The sequence below is a fragment of the Leptonychotes weddellii genome, chromosome 4 (genome assembly GCF_054177405.1).
Source record: "Leptonychotes weddellii isolate Sample4059 chromosome 4, ASM5417740v2, whole genome shotgun sequence".
NCBI classification, from domain to species: Eukaryota; Metazoa; Chordata; class Mammalia; order Carnivora; family Phocidae; genus Leptonychotes; species Leptonychotes weddellii.
Genome location: NC_138372.1, coordinates 133,023,732 through 133,035,034, shown reverse-complemented (window position 1 = coordinate 133,035,034; position 11,303 = coordinate 133,023,732). Strand labels below are relative to the sequence as shown.

The 11,303-nt window shown below is 41.0% G+C and overlaps 1 protein-coding gene across 3 annotated transcripts in view; it reads left to right on the top strand.

Moving 5' to 3' along the window:
* The first annotated feature begins 793 nt into the window (after positions 1–793).
* Positions 794–11,303, top strand: part of CDH17 (cadherin 17) — a 66,087-nt gene continuing 55,577 nt past the window's right edge. Inside the window, exon 1 of one of the 3 annotated variants that reach the window (XM_081816249.1) lies at positions 794–812. The gene's annotated coding sequence lies outside the window, so the exon portion shown is untranslated. Of the gene's footprint in view, positions 813–1,418; positions 1,536–8,708; positions 8,728–11,303 lie in introns of those variants that run through there. The other 2 variants (XM_081816246.1, XM_081816248.1) reach the window with 2 other exon arrangements.

The window sequence follows — 11,303 nt, the reverse complement described above, 5'->3', positions numbered from 1 at the left end:
ATTGTGCTCCCTGCTCAGCAGGGAGTCTGCTGCTACCCCCCCACTCCCACCCCGCTGCCCCTGCTCATGTGTGCCCGTGCACTCTCTTTCTCTCTTTCAAATAAACAAATCTTTAAAAAAACACTTTATAGATTTAAAAGTTCTTTTTTACATACATTATTTAAAAGTTTGTAAAGAAGCAAACTCCTTTTAGAACAATGCCAGTGAGAGTCTTGTCATTGATTTCAGGAAGTGAAACATACAAGGGAAGCTATTTGATTTTATAGAACAAGTTCCTTTTATTTAACTAATGGGAGGGCAGAGGTGTTGTGAATTTGAGAATTGCTTAGCCTCACTGACCTCATTTCCTTAAACAGTTATGTTGGCTGTCAGACAAAGGAAAAGGACTTTTCCTAGCCCTGCTGATCCACTGAGCATGCTAAACCACTGGCGTATGATGAGATGGTTTCACTTTCAAGGTTCTCGAGATAAATGAGGCTTAGAGCAATCCTGGGCTTCTTAAGGGATCTATCTGAGAAGGAAGAAGTCCATCTAGACAGTGGGTTGTGCTCTTGTTCTTTCACTATGCTAGATGCACACCTAGAGACAAATGGAAAGCACAACACAGCTCAGGAGGAGCCCAGAAATGAATATCAGAAGGTCAACAGAAACAGGATGAAGTGTGACACATTTGACACAAAAGTGACATTGATTCTCCAGTGTGGATTTCCAGAGTGACTGAGAGATGGGAATCAGAAATCAGTCTCAAGGACACCTTGACTTCAGAAATCTGGGGCTATTGGCTTTGTTTAATTGGAAACCTCATTTTGAGTGTAAGTAACTTGCTTTATAGGTAAATCTATTCTCAGAATTGTGAAGGACTTGTGTGTGTTTGGGGGGAAGGTGACAACTGGTTGTTTCATGCAGACTTTGAAGAGGACCCTTGAACTTCAGAAGCAGGCACCCCCAGTTTGCATCTTTGGCTACACCTTCTGAGTTATTTCTTACGTCTCTCCAGTCGTTATCAGTGAACTGCGTCATTGCTCAGACGTCGTGCCCTGCGCTCTGTGTTTGAGATGGAATTTACAAATATTTGTTAATTGTGTCTTCTATGCAGACACTATGCTAAATGTCAGGTGTACAAAATATGGACAAACTGTCTTGATGTCATGGAGCTAAAACTCTAAAGGCAGGTGAATACATAGAACGTTTTCCCACTATAACTTCCTTTTGTCCTCTAATTTACTTCTGTGCATTCAAAAGTTCAGACACCTGCTTGGAGATGTATTGGGTGTGAATTAGCTTCTTTTGGTACAAACCCACTTCTTTTCTGTAGTGATTATAATGATATCTTTTATGACATCTGATGGCTCCTGAGAATCAATAAAACCAGTTGATGGTTAATGTTTGACTGAAGGTGAAGGGAGAGGCTGGGGAAGCAGAGCAGTGCAAAGGAAGTGTTCTCCGGGGAGATTCTCAGGCCCCAGCAAGAGTCTCAACAGCTGAATGGAAGAAAATAACTTTTAACAACCATTTTGTTATTTACTTACGGAAAGGTAAGGGTTGACATGTCTTAACTATGTTGATAATGTACTTCTTCAAGAATGACAAAATAGATGGTGGAGGGGGAGTACTTAAGAAGTTGCTGGACAAATTTATTCCTTGAAGGGTGCTATGTGGCTGGGAAGGGGAGGGAAGTTTATTCTCGGTGTGATAAGATTTGCTTATGGAGCATAGTTTCTTTTTGGTTTCTTTTCACTAGACTCCCCATTCTATAAATTTATTTAACGAAGTGACTTTTGTTGGATCAAGGTTGACAGTGGAAATAAAGGAATGATGGAGTTGGGGTTGTTTAAATGAGTGTTATACCCACTCTTTGTGATTAAAATATAAAAGTGCCTAGTCCTAAGATGCTCTGGGGCTCTGTATTCTAAAAATCAGAGTTGGAATCTCATTCTTACAAAGTGTCATCTCTCAGATGTGGTCTTCCACAAATGAACATTCTATCTATTTCTCAGAGAATGAGATTCAATTTAGGATTGTTAGGACTGTCTGGGACACAGTGGGGGAGGGGAAATGCATAGGAGACAAGAAACCCTTTCTTAAAAGTATTGAATGTAAGACTTGAAAACTGAGAGACAGGGGCACCTGGGTGGCTCAGTTGGTTAAGCGACTGCCTTCGGCTCAGGTCATGATCCTGGAGTCCCGGGATCGAGTCCCGCATCGGGCTCCCTGCTCGGCAGGGAGTCTGCTTCTCCCTCTGACCCTCCTCCCTCTCATGCTCTCTGTCTCTCATTCTCTCTGTCTCAAATAAATAAATAAAATCTTTAAAAAAAAACAAAACAAAACAAAAAAAACTGAGAGACAGACCTGCCTTCCCAATTGGGAGAGCAAGACTTGCTGTGTGTGTTGGTCAGCTTTTGATGCTTCTTTCCAGCTTGTTGGTGGATGTACCATTTGCTAACAAGTGATCATTTTGAGATGTCAAGTTGTGTACAGTTTATTGTGTCTTCAAAGGTCCAGTCTCTGCCTTGGTCTTGGTTTTTTTCTTTATTATGGGTGACTTTCTGGGGACAGATGCTCTCTGTGATGGGGGATGCTCAGGAGGAGATTAGGAAGGCAGTGCAGCCTCTGATATTTTCTTGTTTTTATTTTTCTTTAAAAACTTAGATAGCAAGTGAAAAATAGTTTAAAAGAAAAAGAAAGCACATTTAGGTGACAAGGAAAATGGACAATATTCAGCTCTCACCAGGAAATGAAGTGTCTTTTGCTGAGTGAGGGTTTATTGCAGATTGCAGGGTGTAGAGTTTATGAGTCTTCAGGGTTGGGCAGATGGGTTAGGCCAGTTTCATCATTTACCAGCCAGCGAGCACTGAGCAGATTGCTTAAGCTCCCTGAACCTTAATTTTCTCATCTATAAAATGGAGATACTTGCCTAACCAAGTAGTTGTGAGACTAAATTAGACACGCTTGTAAAAAGTTCGGAATATTGCTTGCCATGTGGTAGATGTTCAATGAATGTTAGCTCTCTCCTTTAGAAAGTTCAAGTGTTAGGGGTAACTGGGTGGCTCAGTTGGTTAAATGTCAGACTCTTGATTTCAGCTCAGGTCATGATCTCAGGGTCATGAGGGAGATGGAGATTTTCTTTTCTCCAGCTTACTTTGTTGTAAGAATACAATATGTAATACATATAACATAGAAAATATGTGTTAATTGACTGGTTATGTTATTAGTAGGACTGCCTGTCAACAGCAGGCTGGCTATTAGTTGTTAAGGTTTCAGAGAGTCAGAAGTTTTATGCAGATTTTTGACTGCACAGGGCTTTAGTGCCCCTAACCCTTGAGTTGTTTAAGGGACAACTGGATAAGTCTTCTGGTGAGGGGTGGGTGTGGCATCCTTTGAAACTTGCCTAGATGACCCCTGGGAAAAGTCACTGTTGTTCCAGGTGAAGTTTGCATTTCCTGTGCCTCCTCCCTTCTTCTTCTTCCTCCTCCTCCTCTTCTTCTTAAAAATTTTATTCATTTACTTTAGAGAGACAGAGAGCATGAGAATGGGAAGAGGGGCAGAGGGAGAGTTGGGAATCTTCAAGCAGACTCCCTGCTGAGCATGGAGTCCGACCAATTCCAGCACCCTGAAATCATGACATTTATAAATGAGCCCAAATCAAGAGTGGGACGCTCAACTAACTGAGCCATCCAGGCACCCCCCTCCCTTTTTTTATAAAAAGCAAAATATATGGTGGCAGAAACTCAACTTCCTATTCAGTTGTCAAAAGAACTCTCTGGAAAGGAGAATGTGCCCCCACTTTTCTTCCACATTAAGAGAGATGACTCTGAGAAGGAAAGCTGAGCATGAATCATCAGGCCCGTCTCTCCAAAGGCCAACAAACAAGTGCTTTTATGGGTCTTAGTTTACATGGATAGGCATAAAGAGATTTAATTGTTGGCATAAAATTGGATTCATTCAGAAATCCCTGGTCTCGAACCTAGATTGGGACTCATTCTGTGGTCTACTCATTGATTCAACAAGAGAAAAGTAGCTTAGTTTGTTACAGGAATATCTGTCTATCTGTTACTTGGGAGAACAAACAGAAATGTTTACAGAGGTACATTAAATATAAATGTAATAAAAACATATTTACTTGGTGGTTGACATATTTTAAAAAGTTGATTTTTCACTTAAACATATATAACAGCCCAAGCTATACCTGCTTATTGTGTATATGGCACAAAGAAAACTCAATTTCTCTTAAAAGATTCTGGAAGACTAACAGACTGAATTCTCTCTTCTCTGATAGTCTGAATCAATAATTTCTTACCATATTTTAATTATCTGCAAACATTAAGACTTGTGTTCTTGCGGAAGAGACAAAGAGAAGTCAAAATGGTAGATTTGTGCTCTTTAAGAATGTTTAAACTAGGGGCACCTGGGTGGCTCAGTCGTTAAGGGTCTGCCTTTGGCTCAGGTCATGATCCCAGGGTCCTGGGATCGAGCCCCACATCGGGCTCCCTGCTCCGCGGGAAGCCTGCTTCTCTCTCTCTCCCACTCCCCCTGCTTGTGTTCCCTCTCTTGCTGTGTCTCTTTCTGTCAAATAAATAAATAAAATCTTTAAAAAAAAAAAAAAAGAATGTTTAAACTAAGGATGAACACCTCTTCCTCACAGGGAGGGTTCTGTGCATGGTCTCTGCAGTCAGATAGGCACCCTGTCCTCAACCTCTCTGAGCTCCGTTTCCTTCCCTGTAGGATGATGACAGGACCTACCTTACACGACTGTTGTGATATTTAAATGAAATAAGTTGTCCAGAGTGCTTAACTTAGTAAATGCTCATAAAATACTAGCTAATTAAAAAAAAATTTTTTTTTTCAACTAAAGAAAACTAACTCATGAGTGAGATATCATAGTGGCATGGTATTCTTTATGAAGATAGAATTAAATTAATTTTTCTTTGACTCACTTGCCCGCCACAATTGTCAATTATGATCTTACTACAGGGATTAGAAGTGAACCTGCCACACTGCATAACTGTACATTTTTGTCATGAGAATCCTTGCCTCCAGGCTACTTTATAAATGAGCTAGTATTACAGCAAGTGTTTGGGGGATTTTTGTTTTGTTTTGTTTTAATCTCTGTGTCTAAACCCGATGGGATGAAATCTAATTCAGATTTACCTCATACTGAATTTCTAAGGACAGAATGTGTGATTTTATTATCTTGACAAAATGCTGATCTGTATGCTTTATAAGACACAGATAACTGTTGTATAATACATGAGGAAATACTTTGTCAAAAATAATTAAGCCATCTTTTATGAGAAATAGTGATTCCTATGCTCCTCTTTAGGCCAGGGAAGGCCCTTATGATGTTCTGACAGATATGAACGAAAGCAAACTCTTCCCTCCCTTCCTCCTGGGGTTTCTGAGGTGTAAACCTGGATACCACAGGGCATTCAGCGCTGACATGCTTGCTGCCTGCCTGCTCCAGACGTCAGGGAAGCACCCTGGCTAGATAGCCACCTGCTTCATGAGGAGGCCTCCCTTCCCTGTCACCTCCCCCCGCCCCCGCCTTTCATTCAGCGCTGGGCACTGTGTGTGGCTCTGAGGGGAGCTCCCCCTTCCTTTACTCACTTCTGGGGAGTGTTGGGTGGAATGAAGGCTAGCCAGGAATAAGCTTAAACACAGATCTCAAAATATTCCTTAGAGCTCATTTTTTCTTTAATAAGAATAATTATGGTAGTAATTTGTATTTAAATTGATCGTATAGACTTAAAACTTTTTAAGTCCTGTGGGGGGGGGGGCATGTATCTCTCATGAGCCCATTCATCTGACCATGAAGCCATCGATACAACAAATAATCACCCTCAGTTTTGTATGTGTGTAAATCCAGATTTGCATATACTGAAAGATCGGCATATCTACATTACAAAAGCTTAGTGAGAGACCAGAGTGCTTATATTTGTGTGTTGGGGTGGGGGACATCCATCCCTCCTTGTCTTCCTTCCTTCCTCCTAAATCAGTCTGAAATACGAGGCAGCAGCCTTGCTTTTATGCCTGCCTGTTTATTTCTAGCTTATTACTGGCCACTTTAATTGGGTCCCTAATTTGTCAAGATTGCAAATCGGTCAGATCTTCCTGTGATTTTTCTAAACCTGAAGAAATGTGGTGCCAGAGATTTGCGAGCGAGACCGAAAAGATGGGCATGATTGATCTGAACGTTACTTGCTGAGCAACGGTGCGAGCAGGCTTTTAATCTGATCTTTATTCATATCTGGCCTTGCTTTATAATTTATGCTGCTCTTAGCAATGTACAGTGCAGAGGCATGATAAAGGGCACACAGGGTATGTAGCACTGTTTGGTCCTGGCGGTATTATGAATTCTAGTCACATCCTTTCCTGCCCACATCACCTATGATATTTGAAAACGAATTTTCTAGTCCTCTCCTCCTGCACTTTCTTTGTTCTTTGGAAATGCATAGTTCAACCTTTGAGCAGGGAAAATTATTTGAATTCAAAGACCTTAATGCCTTTTTTTTTTTTTTTAAAGGATGAGCGATGACTAACTCTATTTAAGGTTTGCCTATCACTGAGCTTTTTGCAAGGGGGAGAAATCGATGCTTGTGTGTTGAGTTATTGAAGGTTTGGAGACCTGGGACCTAGAAATTACATGTCCTTACTCAGATAAATGGGGAAATGACAAGAGTGTCTAAAAATGCCTCTTGGAGGAAATGGACCCCAGCAGGAGAATTAATCAAGCTTCGAGTGGACCCCTGAGATGCTGTGGGCACTGCCTGTGTGCTAACTGAACATAGCCTTGCTGGAGGCCACCTCTATTCTGGAATGGCGGTGCCTTTCTCAGTCAAAACCAGTGTTCCTTGGGGTATTTAAATTGATGGGCTGGCATAACAAAGCACCACAGATGGGGTTGCTTGAACAACAGAAATGTATTGTCTCATAGTTCTAGAGGCTGGACATCCAAAGTCAAGGTGTCCGTGGGGTTGGTTCCTTCAGAAGGCCATAAGGGTCTGTGTGGGGCCCCTCCATTCTACTTGTAGATGGCCATCTTGTCCCATGTGTCCACATTGTCTTCCCTCCCTGTGTGTCTCTGTATTCAAATTTCCCCTCCTCAGTGGGGAGCCAGCTTGTCCCTCTCCCTCTGCCCCACTGCTCGTGCTCTCTCAAATAAATAAATAAATAAATAAATAAATAAAATAAAAAAATGGGGCTCCTGGGTAGCTCGGTTGGTTAAACATCCCGCTCTTAATTTTTGCTTAGGTCATGATCTCAGGGTCGTGAAATTGAGCACCGTGTCGGGCTCTGCCATGAACGTGGAGTCTGCTTGAGATTCTCTCCCTCTCTCTCTGCCCCTCCCCTACTCCCATTATCTTTGTCTCTCTCTTTCAAAAAAAGAAAAAGAAAAAAGAAAAACTTTTTTGAATTTTTGGGAAGATGTGTAATGGATGAAGTGATACTAGATGTCTTATTATGTTTATGAATAAGAGCATAAGTATAGAATGAGCCAGGCAGTGTGATCTTGGGCAAGTCTCTCGACTTCTTTGACCCTCATCTTTTGAATTTTGCTAAGAGGTAGATTTTAATAATACCTGCTTCATAGGGTTCTTATGAGAAATCAATAAGGTAATGCATATAGAAGTCTTAGCAGGTGCGTGACAAATTGTTTTCAGTAAGTGTTAGCTGCCTTTGCATTGTTGTTCCAGCTGGACACAGATGCAGGGTGTGGGGGGATGTGTGTTTTGTGGGCTGTGGTGAATCAGCCTGAAGCAACAAGGCCAGCAGCCCTGATTCTGTATTTGTCAGTGGTTCACGGTTAAAAGCAAGTGGTGGTGGCTTTTCAAAAATCCGCCCCCCCCCCCCCCCCCGCCCCTCAAAAAACCTTTGACCTGTGTTGCTAAGGATGTGCTTGGCCTCTCAGATAGTTGCCATAGAAACTGTCTGAATTTAGTCCTTGTGCCTGAGGGAAACCCCAACAAATAGCACACATTCCAAGCACATGGTTGTATTCAACCTTTTCAGGTAGTTCAGATAGAATGTCACTGAATTATCTAGAAATGTGCTCCAATCCTTTTCCAAGTAGTGTTCATGAGGAAATCTATCAAGTGTGTGTGGCTTGGTGGTTTTAGGCAGTTTCAGTTATAAACTATGCTTTCCCTCCAGCAATAGTATGATCCAGGATGTGATAGTCATTAGTGGAATTATGTCCATGCAAAAAGGAAATAGAAGCAAGACTTGTTTGAGAGGCTAAAGTCCCCTTCTGGCATAATCCCTGCAGTAGCGCGGTTTGCCTGGATGCACGGGTATAAAGGCTTTGCCTCACTGCTTCACTTGGTCGTGAGGACGTTGCTGGGAAGGCTGCTTCTTGAGCAGTCTCGTTATCTGGGCCACTGAAAGCCAGGGACTATGAAAGGAGACGTCCTGTAGGACAATGTTCAAAGTTCAGACGAAGCACATGGGGGTGGCTGGATGAATTTTTATTTAACAAACTGTTCAAAATATGAACTCATTGAACCTCATAAACCTCACAGGTAAGTACTCTGATCATCCTTGCTTTGTGGTTGAGTAGACACAAGTCGGTGGAGGAGCCAGCTGGTCGAACTCCAGGGTCCGTGCTCCCAACAGCTGCACCGTGGGGTACATCAATCTACAAATGAGTCATGGAACCCTAGGCATGGCGGTGGAAAAAGCAATTACTTCTACTTCCCACTGGAAACCTCTCTGTGAGGGATAAGACTAAGTGTAAATGACAAAATAAAGGATAAGTGCATTGCTACTTTCACTTTTCAGATTCCTTAAAACATCCCAGATGGTGGCCTGTCTGAGCATCTGACTAAAATAAGTCATTTATCTTATTTTTATTTGTTTTTCTATCATTCAATGTATATGTCTTTGGGAGATTAAAAGCACTAAAAAATCAGTTTAAGAACAGATGATATGTATCAGCCAGTTTTTAACCTATTTACTGAGCAGAAATCTGTTAGTGTATTTAAAAGAGAAGAGACCCTTTTCATCGACAATAAAAATTTATTACTTTGCACCAAAACAAATCTTTAAATCTCAAATTAGTTTCCTTGAACATATTATGTTTATTCCGAAAGCTCTTATAGATTGGACAAATTCATAGGGTATCACTGTTACATAATTAAAATGTTTTAGAATTTAACAAACATCTGTTGAGGGATTAATATATGCAAAGCATCGCCTGACAAACTGTGAGAGGCTCAAAAAACTTTTAAAAATAAGGCCTCTGCCTTGAAGGATTTTGTTTTCTAGTACAGGCAATAACACAGATATATAAATAAATGATTTAAAAAAATGCAGTCAGGAGGGGCTTTGAGAGGAAGACACTTCTGGCTGGAAATTAGGAAAGATTTCATGAAGGAAGTAGGATTTGGGTTCTAACTCCATGAAGGCAGACTCTCTACCCCTTATTTGGTTATCCCACTTCTTAGCACAGGATCTGTCATATGAGAGAAGCTTTTTATAGTAATTCAATGCTTTTAAAATCAATGAACAATTTGGACCTAGAAGGTAAGGTATGACCCGTAGTACATGTAGAGGTGAGGAAGAACAACCTCCCTCCAGCTTCCTGATGCAAATATTGACTGTCCATTTATTCCAGCTGGCCTCGTGCTGGGTGGGGTGGGCAGCAAGTGCCAAAGAGTGGAGGCAGGAAGGCTCAGGGTACAGAGTCCGTCCGGGTAGACAGCGTTACTGAGTGTGGGAAGGGAGTGGGAGATAAGGCTGGAAGAGTAAGTTGGGGACCAGTACTTGAAAACTCTTGAATGCTGAAGAGCTTGAGGAGAATGATCCCCAAATGCGCCATTATCGTCTGTATTTCTCCTCTTACAAGCTGATCATGTGCATTTCGCTAGATTAAAAAAAAACAAAAACCGAGTTAGACTTAATAATTTATTCATTTACCTATTTGATATTGCAGTATGCTAGAGCCGGCCATTGTTATTTATTTCCATGGGTCTCCGCACCACATAAGCAGTTGAAAGCTGTAGAAAAATGTCTTGTGTTTATTAGGATAATGAGCCAATTCTAAAATGATGTTTATACACAACGACCAAATTAATTCTGTTGCAAAAGGTAACTTTTAAACATTCGCCGAGTTTATGACTCTGACTGTCCTGAAGGGTTTTAATCCTAGCTCTTCCTTCAAATAGCTATAGAACCTTGGGAAAGGTTGCTTCCCGGATTTAGCATGTAGAAACAATATATACATTTTTCATATCTCTGTTTCTCTGTGCCTACATCCGTATCTCAGCAGCTCCCACACTACCTACGGTACCGTAGAAAGAGCTAAAAGAGGTTTGGGTCTTTGGGCTCTGACAGATCTGGCTGGAAGCATGGCAATGTCCCTTCCTACCTACGTGCTAGGCGAATTGCTTAACTTTGAATCTCCGTGTCCTCCTATATAAAATTAGTATAACGTTTCCCAACTCATCCTGTCCGTGAGAAACTCACATGTTTATTATTGAGCAATTGTGGTGTATTTTCTGTTTGAGGAAACTGAGGCGCAGGGAAATTAAGTGGTAATACCCATGGCAGCACAGCTAGTGAAAGGTAGAGCTGGGTTTCTGGTCCAGGCTTTCGGACTCAGAATCCGTTGTCTACACCACTGTTCTGCTGTTGGTAAAAGCCCCTCCCCAAATCTACCTCATAGATGATACTTAATAAATGCTTATTTTGATCTTTATCTCCCAGGGCATTTGTAGCATTTGTGAGGCTAAAATGGGATAGTGCTTTTACCTTTTTAAAGTTCAAATATAAGCTATCCAATGTAAGGAATTAAAAAATTTCAGGGACTACATTTTTAGAGTGGTTAGAATTTCAGTAACCATTTTTTCATGCTGAGTATATTAGTGAGATAAATGCAATGTAGAAAAAGGGAAAAAAAGGAAAAGAAAGAAAGAAAAAGATGAAACGGTAAACCAGGATCACCCTTAGTCCCTAGAGATAATGAAGTGATTGGAATTTTAGTGAAATGAGTGCATTTTTCATTTTGTTGATCTTTTGGTTGGCAGTCCAGTATTATGACAGGCAACAGCCTTGCCTTACAGGCCATGTGGAAAATTTATATCAGATCTTAAAATCAGTTAGTCATGATGTGTCTCAGGGTGAAAGTTATAATTTCTAAAAAATGTGAACCCACAAGAAAGAAAGGAAAAATAATACCGAACAGAAGAGAATAAGGACAGAGTTTGTATGCTTGTTTGGTTGCTTTTGGAGTAATAAAAAGTATACCTTTTCCTTAGGCATATTGCCTAGTTAACAACAATGTTTAGAAGACCAAAGTTTGGCTGGTG